Source organism: Cetorhinus maximus, unplaced genomic scaffold (assembly GCF_964194155.1).
Source record: "Cetorhinus maximus unplaced genomic scaffold, sCetMax3.hap1.1 HAP1_SCAFFOLD_2624, whole genome shotgun sequence".
In the NCBI taxonomy this organism is placed as follows: Eukaryota; Metazoa; Chordata; class Chondrichthyes; order Lamniformes; family Cetorhinidae; genus Cetorhinus; species Cetorhinus maximus.
The window spans coordinates 27,279-41,315 of NW_027598558.1; positions in this window are offsets into that span (position 1 = coordinate 27,279).

A 14,037-nucleotide genomic window follows, 5' to 3' on the forward strand; every position below is an offset into this window, starting at 1 on the left:
ACCACCGACGGATCCGATCAAACAGCTCGTTCCTCCGGCTCCTCGCGACGGGCCGAGCACTGACCCGACGCAGCCAGAGATGCGATTCCGCGATTGGACAGCACTGGCCGAGCAATCCTGAGCGTGCCAAGAACCGCGGCAACGACCCTCGAACCGTAGGAAAGTTACGCGGCCCCAGAAAGAGGCCGTTTGGCCCATTGTGTCTGCACCAGCTGGGGGTGGGGGGTGCGGGAGAAAAAAACAAGCCGCCGGTTTTAATCCCACCTCCCGGCAACCGGTTTTGTAACCATTGCAGGTTACAGCACTTCAGCTGCAGATCCAAACGCATTGAGGGTTTCTGCCTTCACCCACCCATCCGGGCAGCGAATTCCAAACGCCCACCACCCTCTGGGTGAAGAGTTTTTGCCTCATGCCCCCTCTAATCGCTCTGCCGCTCACCTTAAATCCGTGCCCCCTGACGATTGACCTCCCCGCTACAGGAAACCCTTCCTGTCTACCCTACCTGGACCCCTCGTCGTTTTGCACACCTCGATCCAGGCTGCCCTCAGCCTCCTGTGTCCCAAGAAAAGCAACCAAAAAACAATGTCAAACGACTCTCTAGGATAATCAGTCACGCGCACAATGTGTCTCACTGACGTTACTCACTGGCTACTTTATAAAATTATTACTCTTCTTTTCAAATGGACAAATTTGCCGGATTGATCAAATGACCACTGCTGACCACATGACGGGAGCTCTGGAAGTTTCTGAGCAGTTTAGAAACGGACCGAGATTAACACATCCAAAACCCCATGCAATAGTAACACCCCTTGCATGGTATAAACACTCCAGCCAAGCCAACACAAAGGATAGCAGACAAGACGTCCGCACCAACCAGTTACGGGCAAAGGCAGAGCGATTTTTGACTCCTCGTCTCCAACGTTGTGCTAATGGTTCGACAATTACGTGCTCAAAACACCATGGGTTTTAACCAGGGGGGCCTCGTTAGCTGAACAGCTCGACCCCGAAACCAACCTGTCACATGACTCGAGACTTGAGCGATTTGAATTGCGGTAATTACACAGCTTTTGGATTCCGTCTTCGGTCCGCTGTTTGAACGTCTGTCGGTCAGGCCATCCGGAAGCGAGCTCTGGCCAGGTCGGACCACTGCCCCCCGCCCCCACCCCCCCCTCCACCGTCTAACCTGACTCTGCCGGGAAGATTTTGTACTATCGCCTACAGAGCTAATTCAACCCTCCGCGTGCGGCTACTTCACCTTGGAACATCAATACTGCCGGAAATGCGAATCTTTAACACCACCTGTCTTCAGCAAGCCGATCTCTTGTGAAAGAAGTCTCCGGTGGATTTTGATTCTAGACTCTTGGACTCGTGCGAAACCATAATTCCCATTTTGGTCGTGGTCTTTTGCCCTGAACCCCTTTCATTCGCTCGTGTTCCCCCTTTTGTTGTTGTATGAATCCAAAAAGGGTGTGGGCGCCACCAAACCCCTTCCCGCGTTTTGTGTGTGTGTGTGTAAAATAAACTACCCCTCTCATTTTACCTTACCTTGAGTTTGCGGTGGGGTTATTAATAAGAGGTTTGGATCACCCCAAACCAAAGGGTTGGGGAACATGTGCTTATAAAGATGGGGAAAATCAAAAATCAGAAACACCTTTTGTGTTTACGAACGGGCAGCGAGCGGAGAAATCGGGGCTGTTCCAAATTAAAACCCCCTCCCGTCCACGACAGCGTAGCAGAATAACGTGCCGGGTTCAGAACCTTACATCTTGCAGAAGGGTTTCTATGTGGTACCTCTGTCTCAGATGTACAAATAGTCGTTCGGTAGTACAGAACTTGAGAGTATTGCTGAGAAAAGGGACATGTCGAAGCTTTTTGTCTTGCGCTCATCAGGACGCTTCACAAGAATGTCAATATAAGTTGGGGGGGAAACAAAACAACAATTTACACTAGATGAGAAGAGAGTGCCGATTGGACTCTGGCAGAGGCGTTGCCAGGGAGAATGCGCAGTGCCGGTGTGATGCTGGGTAGGTAGGCCGTACCTCCCGAAGACCGGCGGAGCGTATCAAACCGCATGTCCCAGTCGCTGTTCGCAAGGTGCTGTGGGGTTATTAATAAAGGTTTGGATCGCTCCAAACCGAAGGCGTTGGGGAACATGTGCCACTGCTTATAAAGGGGGAAATCAACAATCAAAAACACCTTTCTGTTTACGAACTGGTAGCGCGCCTCTGTTTCAGCTAAACAAAATAAGTGACAGCCATTCGCTGGTGCATTCCTCAGGACAATGCCTTGACCAGTCGGCGCCCAGCTGCCTGGTTTAGATTCCAAACAGTGCTTGGCAGTTAACTGTCAATCACCGTCACCGGTGCGTCCTCCATGGCATCGCCTCCACCAATCAGCACACTCTTCCCATGTAGTATAAATTGTTGGGTTTTTTTTCCCCCTTATGTTGGCGTTCTTGCGAAGTGTCCTGTAGTACAGTACAGAAGGGCTTCCCAGTTAGGGAATGAATGAATCAGGGAAATGTTTCAGTGCAGAAGGGGACCATTCGGCCCATTGTGCACACACCGGCTCTCCGAATGAGCGTCCCACCTAGTGCCATTGTTCCCCCCACCCCCTGCAACCCTGCACATTTTCTTCCCAAATAATCAGTTCATTCCTTCTCAAAAGCCTCGATTGAACCTGCCTCCACCACACTCTCGGGCAGCACATTCCAGACCCCGAGCACTCGGGTGTGTGAGAAAAATAATTCTCATCTCTTCTTTTGCCTCTTTTACCAATCGCCTTAAATCTGTGTTTCCCCCCCTGGTTCCCGATCTCTCGGGCAATGGGAACAGTTTCTCCACCCCCACCTTCCCCCCATTGATCCTGTCCAGGTCGCTCATGCCTTCGAAAACCTCTGTCACATCTCCCTTTCTCCTTCTCTTCTCCAAGGAAAGCGATCCTAACTTCTCCAATCTAATCGACACAACCGGAGTTCCTCATCCCTCGAATCGTTCTCGTCAGCCGCTTCTACACTCTCTCCGATGCCTTCAAATCCTTCCTCAAATGCAGCACTCAGACTGTGTTTCCCCTTATTCATTCACGGGATGTGGGTGTCGCTGGCTGGGCCAACATTTATTGCCCCATCCCTAGTTGCCCCCTTGAGAAGGTGGTGGTGAGCGAGCTGCCTTCTAGAACCGCTGCAGCCCCAGTGGTGTAGGTACACCCACGGCGCTGTTAGGGAGGGAGCTCCAGGATTTTGTCCGTGTGGTGTAGGTACACCCACAGCGCTGTTAGGGAGGGAGTCCCAGGATTTTGACCCAGCAACAGTGAAGGAACGGCAATATACTTCCATGACTTGGAGGGGAACTTCCAGGTGGTGGTGTTCCCATCTATCTGTTGCCTTCGTCTTCCTAGATGGTAGTGGTCGTGTGTTTGGAAGGTGCTGTCTAAGGAGCCTTAGTGAATTCCAGCACTGCATCTTGTAGATGGTACACACACTGCTGCCTCTGTGCATCGGTGGGTGGGTGGAGGGAGTGAATGTTTGTGGATGGGGTGCTGATCAAGCGGGGCTGCTTTGTCCTGGATGGTGTCGAGCTTCTCGAGTGTTGTGGGAGCTGCACTCATCCAGGCAAGTGGGGAGTATTCCATCACACTCCTGACTTGTGCCTTGTAGATGGTGGACAGGCTTTGGGGAGTCAGGAGGTGAGTTACTCTCCGCAGGATTCCCAGCCTCTGATCTGCTCTTGTAGACACAGTATTTATATGGCTAGTCCAGTTCAGTTTCTGGTCAATGGTAACCCCCAGGATGTTGATAGTGGGGGATTCAGTGATGGTAATGCCATTGAATGTCAAAGGGCGATGGTTAGATTGTCTCTCCTTGGAGATGGTCACTGCCTGGCACTTGTGTGGCACGAGTGTTACTTGCCACTTGTCAGCCCAAGCCTGGATATTGTCCAGATCTTGCTGCATTTGGACATGGACTGCTTCTGACCTTATGATCCCCACTTCTGACCTGAAGGAAGGTCATTGATGAAGCAACTGAAGATGGTTGGGCCAAGGACACTACCCTGAGGAACTCCTGCAGTGATGTCCTGGAGCTGAGGTGACTGACCTCCAACAACCTCAACCATCTTCCTTTGTGCTCGGTATGATTCCAACTAGCAGAGAGTTTCCCCCCTGATTCCCATTGACTCCAGTTTTGCTAGGACTCCTTGATGCCACACTCAGACAAATGAGGCCTTGATGTCAAGGGCAGTCACTGTCACTTCACCTTGGGAGTTCAGCTCTTTTGTCCACGTTTGAACCAAGGCTGTAATGAGGTCAGGAGCTGAGTGGCCCTGGCGGAACCCAAAATGGGCAGGTTATTGCTAAGCAAGTGCCGCTTGATAGCACTGTTGATGACCCCTTCCATTACTTTACTGATGGAGAGTAGACTGATGGGGCGGTAATTGGCCGGGTTGGATTTGTCCTGCTTTTTGTGTACAGGACATACCTGGGCAATTTTCCACATAGCCAGGTAGATGCCAGTGTTGTAGCTGTACTGGAACAGCTTGGCTAGGGGCGCGGCAAGTCCTGAAGCACAAGTCTTCAGTACTATTGCCGGAATATTGTCAGGGTCAATAGCCTTTGCAGTATCCAGTGTCTTCAGCCGTTTCTTGATTATCACATGGAGTGAATCGAATTGGCTGAAGTCTGGCATCTGTGGTGCTGGGGACCCCCGGAGGAGACCGAGTTGGATGATCCACTCGGCACTACTGGCTGAAGATTGGTGCCAATGCTTCAGCCCTATCTTTTGCACTGATGTGCTGGGCTCCTCCATCATCGAGGACGGGGATATTTGTGGAGCCTCCTCCTCCAGTGAGTTGGTTAATTGTCCACCAGCATTCACGACTGGATGTGGCAGGACTGTAGAGCTTAGATCCGATCCGTTGGTCGTGGGAGCGCCTAGCTCACCTGTTGCGCATGCTGGTTGGCACGCAAGTAGTCCTGTGCTATAGCGTCACCAGGTTGGCACCTCGGTTTTAGGTATGCTTGGTGCTTGCTCCTGGCATTCCCTCCTGCACTCTTCATTGTAAGATGACCAGGAAAGAAAGCTGCTGTTTACTGATGAATATGTGCAACATTCGCAAAGAGCGGAAAGTTATTGAAAGGGGCTATGCAGATAGACATCGTCAAGGAGTCTCTAATATAGTTTGAACGCAGAATTAAGATGCTTCATTGGACAATTGTAGTTTAAAGGTTGGGGGAGGGGGGTGGCGGTGGGGGGGTGCAAGTGGGAAGGTGGCGAAGTGGTAATGTCACTGGACGAGTAATCCAGAGACCCAGACTAATCCTCGGGCTTGGCGGGGGTAACTGGTGGAATTTGGATTCAGCTAATAAATATGGAAGATAAGGCCAGTCTCGGTCACGGTGACCATGACAACCATCATCCATTGTTGCCCGGTTCACTAAGGAAATCTGCCATCCTTTCCTTACCTGGTCTGGCCCCCATGTGACTCCAGACCCGCAGCAACGTGGTTGACTCTTAACTGCCGCTCTGAGTCGGCCGAGCAAGCCACTCAGACCAAGGGCGATCAGGGATGGTTGCCAAACTTGCCACGCACACTGAAAAAATAAAGGGGGTGGGAGCGGGTAAGGGTGGATTTTGATAGGACAGCGCGCCACACCCGATGAAAAAATAAAGGGGGATTTTGATAGGACAGTACAATCTTGTCAATGACACATCATGCCCACTTTGGAAGGAAAGGTATAAGAATCATTGCAAGAAATGATTTGGGGGAAGCAGAATAACCTGTCAGGGTTAGAAGATTGAATCAGTTTAGCTCTGTTAAGAGACGGGAGTTCTCTCTGCAGCCCAACATTTATTCCCGCACCCCCCCCCCCGCCCCCAATCAACACGGCTGAAAAAAGGGGATGACCTGGGCACTGTTACGTTGCTATTTGTAGGAGATCGCCATGTGCAAATTGGCTGCCGGGATTCCTGCATCCCAGCAGTGACTGCACGCGAGATAAATGCAAAACGCTGCAGATGCTGGAAATCTGAAATAAAAACACAAAGCGCTGGAGAAACTCCTGGCAGCCTCTGTGGAGAGAGGAACAAGAGTTTAGCGTTTCGAGTCCGTGTGACTCGTCCTCAGAGCGGAACGAGCTCCGAAGTGGCTCTGAGGAAAAGTCACACGGACTCGAAACGTTAACCCGGTTTCTCTCTCCGCAGATGCGGCCGTGCCCGCTGAGCTTTTCCAGCATTTTCTGTTTCTGTTCCGGAGAAGTACTTTGTTTTTTTGGCAGTAGCGTGGACTCGGGGATGTCCTACGCCCTTAGAAGATGCTCCATAATCGCAAGCCTTCCTTTCTGTCACTTATTCTTATGACACGCGTACCCGGCCGTGACAGGGAGTGCACTGGAAGATTCACCCGCTTTATACTGATCCCCATGTTGGTTCTCTCCCCGACGTCCACAGGACGATGGTCACAATTTACCAGGCAGCAGTGATCCCAGTCCCATATATATGCTTCGGAGACTCGGACAACCCTCGTAGGCGCCTCCAGGCACGGCAGAAGTACCACCAGCAAGCTTCTCCAGATCCGGTAGCAAGAAAGGAGCTCCGACAGCAACCCTCCCCAGCACCGAGGCGCGATCGGTCAGAAACGTGTCGCCCCCCCCCACCCCCGGACGCCCGACTCCCCCGAAGCGACTGCTCGACTCGGAGCTCAGCGGGCGGCAGGAGACTCACAGCGGGAATGCTTCAGGGATGTCCGCAAAAGCCCCACCCCGTCGGCTCACCGGAGTCCCGGGCTCGTGGACTGGCAAACTCGCAGAGGTGTCGTTCCAGAGGGACGGCCTCAGAAGCATCTCCACTTTCCTTTTTTTTCTTAAGATGCCCCTTTAAAGATCCGATGTGCCCTGCGGGGGTTAAAAACAAAAGGCCGGGCGTGGTGGTGGGAACGGGCAGGATCAGGGCGATGGGTTCCGTGAAACGGCAGCTGACTTTATCGTTGGGGCTTAAGGGCCAACCCATTGGAAGAGGAGGCGGCTACCGGAAGGGTGGGGGTAAGAGAGCGGGTGGAGGATGGTAGTGGGTGGGCATAGGTGGAAGGCTCCGGCAAAACATCATCCCCGAGAGCCATGAGAACTAGCGTGGCGGTGGGGGGGGCGGGGCGTTTGTGGTGGGACAGGGATTTCTTTTTTTAAATGCGGTTAACTGTCAATCATAAACTGGTGCATTGTCCATGGGAACGCCTCTGCCAATCAGAGTTCATGTACCAATCAGCTCTCTTATCATGCAGTATAAATTGTTGTTCATTTACACTTGTACAACTGGTGCATTGTCCATGGGAACGCCTCTGCCCATCAGAGTTCACACGCCAATCAATCAGCTCTCCTATCATGCAGTATAAATCGTTGTTCATTCACACTTGTAGTGTTCTTGCAAATTGTCCTGGAGTACGTGGCCTGAAAGGGCAGTGGAAGCAGATTCAATTGGAACTTTAAAAGAGGGTACCGGACAAATAGCTTAAAACAGAGGGGGGAGAAACGGCAGTGTCACTGGTTTAGTAATCCAGAGGCCCAGGCTTTTGCTCTGGGGACACGGGGTTCAAATCCCACCATGGTTTACTCAAGCCCTTTAACCGTCACTTGGTAGTGTGCAGAACCGGCGTGTTGCTGAAAAGGAGAGACCGTTTTTTATGTCGAAACCTTTCGGTCTTGCACTGATCAGGACAATTTGCAAGAACGCTACAAGTGTAAATGAACAACAACTTATACTGCATGATAAGAGAGCTGACTGATTGGCGCGTGAACTCTGATCGGCAGAGGCATTCCCATGGAGAATGCACCAGTTGACGATTGACAGTTAACTGCCAAGCATTGTTAGAAATTTAATCCAGTTAACTGCCGAGCATTGTTAGAAATTTAATCCAGACAGCTTGACCTATTGCTCAAGACATTGCCCTGAAGAATGAACCAGCGAACGGCTGTCACTTAATTTGTTTGGATAAAACAGGTGCAATGTATGTGCACATGTTCTTTAAGAGTCCGCTTGCCAATCAATCAGCGCTCTCTTCCCACGCTGTATAAATTGTTGTTCCCATTACATTTGGTATTCTTGCGAATTGTCCTGATGAGTGCAAGATGAAAAGCTTCGACAAACAAAAGCCATAGTGTCCTTCAGGGAAGGGAATCTGCATCCTTATCAGGTCTGGCCAGCATGTGGCTCCAGGACCCACAGCGATGTGGTTGACCCTTAATCGACATCTGAAACGGCTGAGCAAGCCACTCAACTCAAAGGGATGGGCAACAAATGCTGGCCTTGCCAGCGATGCCCACATCCCCATGAAAGAATAGAGAGTCATGAATGATTTACAATACCCCCTCATCCAACATGAGCCACACAAGGCAATTTTTTTTGCATCCACGGGATGTGGGCTTCGCTGGCCGGGCCCAGCATTTATTTCCCATCCCTAACTGCCCCTTGAGAAGGTGGTGGGTGAGCTGCAGTCCCCTGTGGTGTAGGCACACCCATGGCGCTGTTAGGGAGGGAGTTCCAGGATTTTATCCCCTGTGGTGTAGGTACACCCACAGTGCTGTTAGGGAGGGAGTTCCAGGATTTTATCCCCTGTGGTGTAGGTACACCCACAGCGCTGTTGGGGAGGGAGTTCCAGGATTTTGTCCCCTGTGGTGTAGGTACACCCACGGCGCTGTTAGGGAGGGAGTTCCAGGATTTTGTCCCTGTGGTGTAGGTACACCCACTGCACTGTTAGGGAGGGAGTTCCAGGATTTTGACCCAGTGACAGTGAAGGAACGGCCGATATATTTCCAAGTCGGGACGGTGAGGGGCTCGGAGGGGAACTTCCAGGTGGTGGGTGTTCCCCATGTGTCTGCTGCCCTTGTCCTTCTAGATGGTAGCGGTCGTGGGTTTGGAAGGTGCTGTCGAAGGAGCCTTGGTGAGTTGCTGCAGTGCATCTTGTAGATGGTACACACACTGCTGCTACTGTGCGTCGGTGGGTGGGTGGAGGGAGTGAATGTTTGTAGATGGGGTGCCGATCGAGCGGGGCTGCTTTGTCCTGGACGGTGTCGAGCTTCTCGAGTGTCGTGGGAGCTGCAACTCATCCAGGCAAAGTGGGGAGTGTCCCCATCACACTCCTGACTTGTGCCTTGTCGATGGTGGACAGGCTTTTGTGGGGGGGGGGGGTCGGGGAGTCAGGAGGTGAGTTACTCTCCGCAGGGACATGAGCAGGTCAGAGGCTGGGAATCCTGCCGCGAGGGCAGTCGGAGGACAGGCCGAAGAGACTGGGCTTTCAAGAAGGGGGAGAGAAACGGAGAGAACTTCGCTCGGTCAAACCGCGTGCCTGTTCCGCAGATTCGCTCGTGCCCTCCTCTGCAATTCGCTGCAGTCCTTCCTGGGGAGGGGGGGTGGAGGGGGATCAACTCTCTCCATCGAAATAAAAAAAGTCTGGCTTCATCTCACATTTAATAAGGTTTTTTTTTTCTAGATGTATCGTACATGGGATAGAAAGAGCAGCAGGCCAAAACGTTCGATATAAACACGAGACTAAATGTTCCATTTAATGTCGACTAAATTTTTTGTTTTTTTTTTAAAAAAAGAATCACACTTAAGGAAAAAAACTTGAGGTTTCTCAATTCCGGTTTAGGGGCAAGTCCCGTCCTTCCGGGTGCTGGTCTGGGGTCGAGGCCACTGCTCTGGTATTTTCTCCTCTCTCTCTCTCCTCTGTAGGTCCTTGTCAGCCACCCCACCCACCCCCTGGATTTTCCTTTTATTTTTTCATGGGATGCGGGCGTCGCTGGCCGGCCCCTAATTGCCCCCTTTGAGAAGGTGGTGGGTGGGTGAGCTGCCTTCTTGAACCGCTGCAGAACCCCTGTGTGGTGTAGGTACACCCACGGCGCTGTTAGGGAGGGAGTTCCAGGATTTTGTCCCCTGTGTGGTGTAGGTACATCCACGGCGCTGTTAGGGAGGGAGTTCCAGGATTTTGTCCCCTGTGTGGTGTAGGTACATCCACGGCGCTGTTAGGGAGGGAGTTCCAGGATTTTGTTCCCTGTGTGGTGTAGGTACATCCACGGCGCTGCTAGGGAGGGATTTCCAGGATTTTGTTCCTGTGGTGTAGGTACACCCACGGCGCTGTTAGGGAGGGAGCTCCAGAATTTTGTCCCTGTGGTGTAGGTACACCCACAGTGCTGTTAGGGAGTTCCAGGACCTTGTCCCTGTGGTGTAGGTACACCCATGGCGCTGTTAGGGAGGGAGTTCCAGGATTTTGTCCCTGTGGTGTAGGTACACCCACAGTGCAGTTAGGAAGGGAGTTCCAGGACCTTGTCCCTGTGGTGTAGGTACACCCATGGCGCTGTTAGGGAGGGAGTTCCAGGATTTTGTCCCCTGTGGTGTAGGTACATCCATGGCACTGTTAGGGAGGGAGTTCCAGGATTTTGTCCCCTGTGGTGTAGGTACATCCATGGCACTGTTAGGGAGGGAGCTCCAGGATTTTGTCCCTGTGGTGTAGGTACACCCACGGCACTGTTAGGGAGGGAGTTCCAGGATTTTGTCTCCTGTGTGGTGTAGGTACATACATGGCGCTGTTAGGGAGGGAGTTCCAGGATTTTGTCCCTGTGGTGTAGGTACACCCACAGCGCTGTTAGGGTGGGAGTTCCAGGATTTTGTCCCCTGTGGTGTAGGTACACCCACGGCGCTGTTAGGGAGGGAGTTCCAGGATTTTGACCCAGCGACAGTGAAGGAACGGCCGATTATATTTCCAAGTCAGGATGGTGAGGGGGCTCAGAGGGGGAAACTTCCAGGTGGTGGGTGTTCCCCATGTGTCTGCTGCCCTCGTCCTTCTAGACGGTAGCGGCCGTGGGTTTGGAAGGTGCTGTCGAAGGAGCCTTGGTGAGTTCCTGCGGTGCATCTTGTAGACGGGACACACGCTGCTGCCGCTGTGCGACTCTCTGCGCGGGACCCGGCCGCCTCTCTCTCGTCGTGCCTCTTGGGAGGACCAGTCCAGTTTAATCCCACACGCCGGCTGTCGTCCTCCTCCTCCTCCTCCTCCGGCCCTTGCAGTAATACCTCCCCGTCAAGGACAACGTACCGATCGAGGTCGGAAAGTGTCTCTGGTTTCCCGGTCGCGTTCCCACCCGGACCGTGCCCTCGCTCCATCGTATCCTTCCTGTCGTTCGGAAGCATTCCAGTCGCACAATCTTCCTTCTCCCGTGCTTTCAGCCCCACCCCCACACTCCCTGGCTCCCTGATCGGTCCATCGGCTGTTTCAAGAGAATTTAACTCGGTTCCGACGAGAGGCGGGGTTGACTCGAAAACGTGATCTGCGATTCTTCCCAGATTCCCTCCCGGACCCGCTGCTGAGCGTTTCTGTTCCAGTGCCTTAAACTTGGGAGCCAGGCCGTCCGAGAGGTTGATGTCAGGGAGCAGTTCTTCACACACACACACACACACACACACAGTGGAGAGGAAATTGGGCGGGGGTGGGGAAGACTGCCAGAATGGCCTCCTCTGATCTTGTGTAACAGGCTCGAGGAGGGGCTGAATGGCCTCCTCCTGTTCTTGTGTGACAGGGTCGAGGAGGGGAAGGGCTGAATGGCCTCCTCCAGTTCCTGTGTAACAGGTTGAAGGAGAGGGCAGAATGGCCTCCTCCTGTTCTTGTGTAACAGGCTGAAGGAGAGGGCTGAATGGCCTCCTGTTCCTGTGTAACAGGGTCGAGGAGGAGAGGCTGAAGGAGAGGGCTGAATGGCCTCCTCCTGTTCCTGTGTAACAGGCTGAAGGAGAGGGCTGAATGACCTCCTCCTGTTCCTGTGTAACAGGTTGAAGGAGAGGGCTGAATGGCCTCCTCCTGTTCTTGTGTAACAGGGTCGAGGAGGAGAGGCTGAAGGAGAGGGGCTGAATGGCCTCCCCTCCCGTTCCTGCGTAACAGATACAGCTACGAATATCCGATCAATCCGATTAACCCCACTCCAGCCCCACCGCTCCTTCCCCCCCCCCACGTTTTCCTTCAAACATCTCCCCTTCCAAGTATTTTCTCCAATTCCAACCCCCCCCTTCCCCGAGGGTGGATCTGCTTCCGCTCCCCCCCACCTTTCGGGCAGCGCCTTCCAGATCCCAGCCACTCGCTACCAGCCAAAAAGAATTCTCCTCATCTCCACCCCTCCCCACCCCCCCCCAACAACTCTGGTCCTCCACCCCCCCACCCCCACCCTAACCTCCTCTGCTTCCCTTCCCCACCCCCCACCCACATCGACTGAAATATCTCATCCCTGGTACTGTTCTAGTAAACCTTCCCCCCTCTTTCCGCCCCCACCTTAAAATTTAGCAACCTCAAAAAAGGACACAACGTCTGACAGAGGCCCGACCTAGTGTTTGGTACAAAGGTTCAGCCATAGCTTCCTTGCTGCTGGTGTCGGCTACTGATGCCCCTCCCCTGCGTGACGGGGGGGCGGCACAGGCTCGATGGGCGGAAGGGCCGGGTTTCGCCACTATACACCCCCACCCCTCCTCCCACCCCCGACCCCTCGCTCACCGCGGTGCAGTCGGGGACCTGGGGCCCCACTAACCCTCCCTCCTCCCACCCCTCGCTCACTGCGGTGCAGTCGGGGACCTGGGGCCCCACTAACCCTCCCTCCTCCCACCCCTCACTCACTGCGGTGCAGTCGGGGACCTGGGGCCCCACTAACCCTCCCTCCTCCCACCCCTCACTCACTGCGGTGCAGTCGGGGACCTGGGGCCCCACTAACCCTCCCTCCTCCCACCCCTCGCTCACTGCGGTGCAGTCGGGGACCTGGGGCCCCACTAACCCTCCCTCCTCCCACCCCTCACTCACTGCGGTGCAGTCGGGGACCTGGGGCCCCACTAACCCTCCCTCCTCCCACCCCTCACTCACTGCGGTGCAGTCGGGGACCTGGGGCCCCACTAACCCTCCCTCCTCCCACCCCTCACTCACTGCGGTGCAGTCGGGGACCTGGGGCCCCACTAACCCTCCCTCCTCCCACCCCTCACTCACTGCGGTGCAGTCGGGGACCTGGGGCCCCACTAACCCTCCCTCCTCCCACCCCTCACTCGCGGCGGTGCAGTCGGGGAACTGGCCCACCCGTCCCCCTCGCTCACTGCGGTGCAGTCGGGGACCTGGGGCCCCACTAACCCTCCCTCCTCCCACCCCCACCCCTCACTCACCGCGGTGCAGTCGGGGAAGGGCCGGGTTTCCCACTAACCCCCCCTCCTCCTCCCACCCCCACACCTCGCTCACTGCGGTGCAGTCGGGGAAGGGCCGGGTTTCCCCACTAACCCCCCGACTTCTCCCACCCCCACCCCCTCGCTCACAGCGGTGCAGTTGGGGACCTGGGGCCCCACTAATCCTCCCTCCTCCCACCCCTCACTCACTGTGGTGCAGTCGGGTACCTGGGGCCCCACTAAACCCCCCCCTCCTCCCACTCCGCAACCCTCACTCACTGCGGTGCAGTTGGGGACCTGGGGCCCCACTAACCACCCCCCCCCCCTCCTCCCACCCCCACCCCTCACTCACTGCGGTGCAGTCGGGGACCTGGGGCCCCACTAACCCTCCCTCCTCCCACCCCCACCCCCACCCCTCACTCACCGCGGTGCAGTCGGGGAAGGGCCGGGTTTCCCACTAACCCCCCCTCCTCCTCCCACCCCCACACCTCGCTCACTGCGGTGCAGTCGGGGAAGGGCCGGGTTTCCCCACTAACCCCCCGACTTCTCCCACCCCCACCCCCTCGCTCACAGCGGTGCAGTCGGGGACCTGGGGCCCCACTAATCCTCCCTCCTCCCATCCCTCACTCACTGTGGTGCAGTCGGGTACCTGGGGCCCCACTAACCCCCCCCTCCTCCCACTCCGCAACCCTCACTCACTGCGGTGCAGTCGGGGACCTGGGGCCCCACTAACCCTCCCTCTTCCCACCCCCACCCCTCACTCACTGCGGTGCAGTTGGGGACCTGGGGCCCCACTAACCCCCTCCCACCCCCACCCCTCACTCACTGCGGTGCAGTCGGGGACCTAGGGCCCCACTAACCCTCCCTCCTCCCACCCC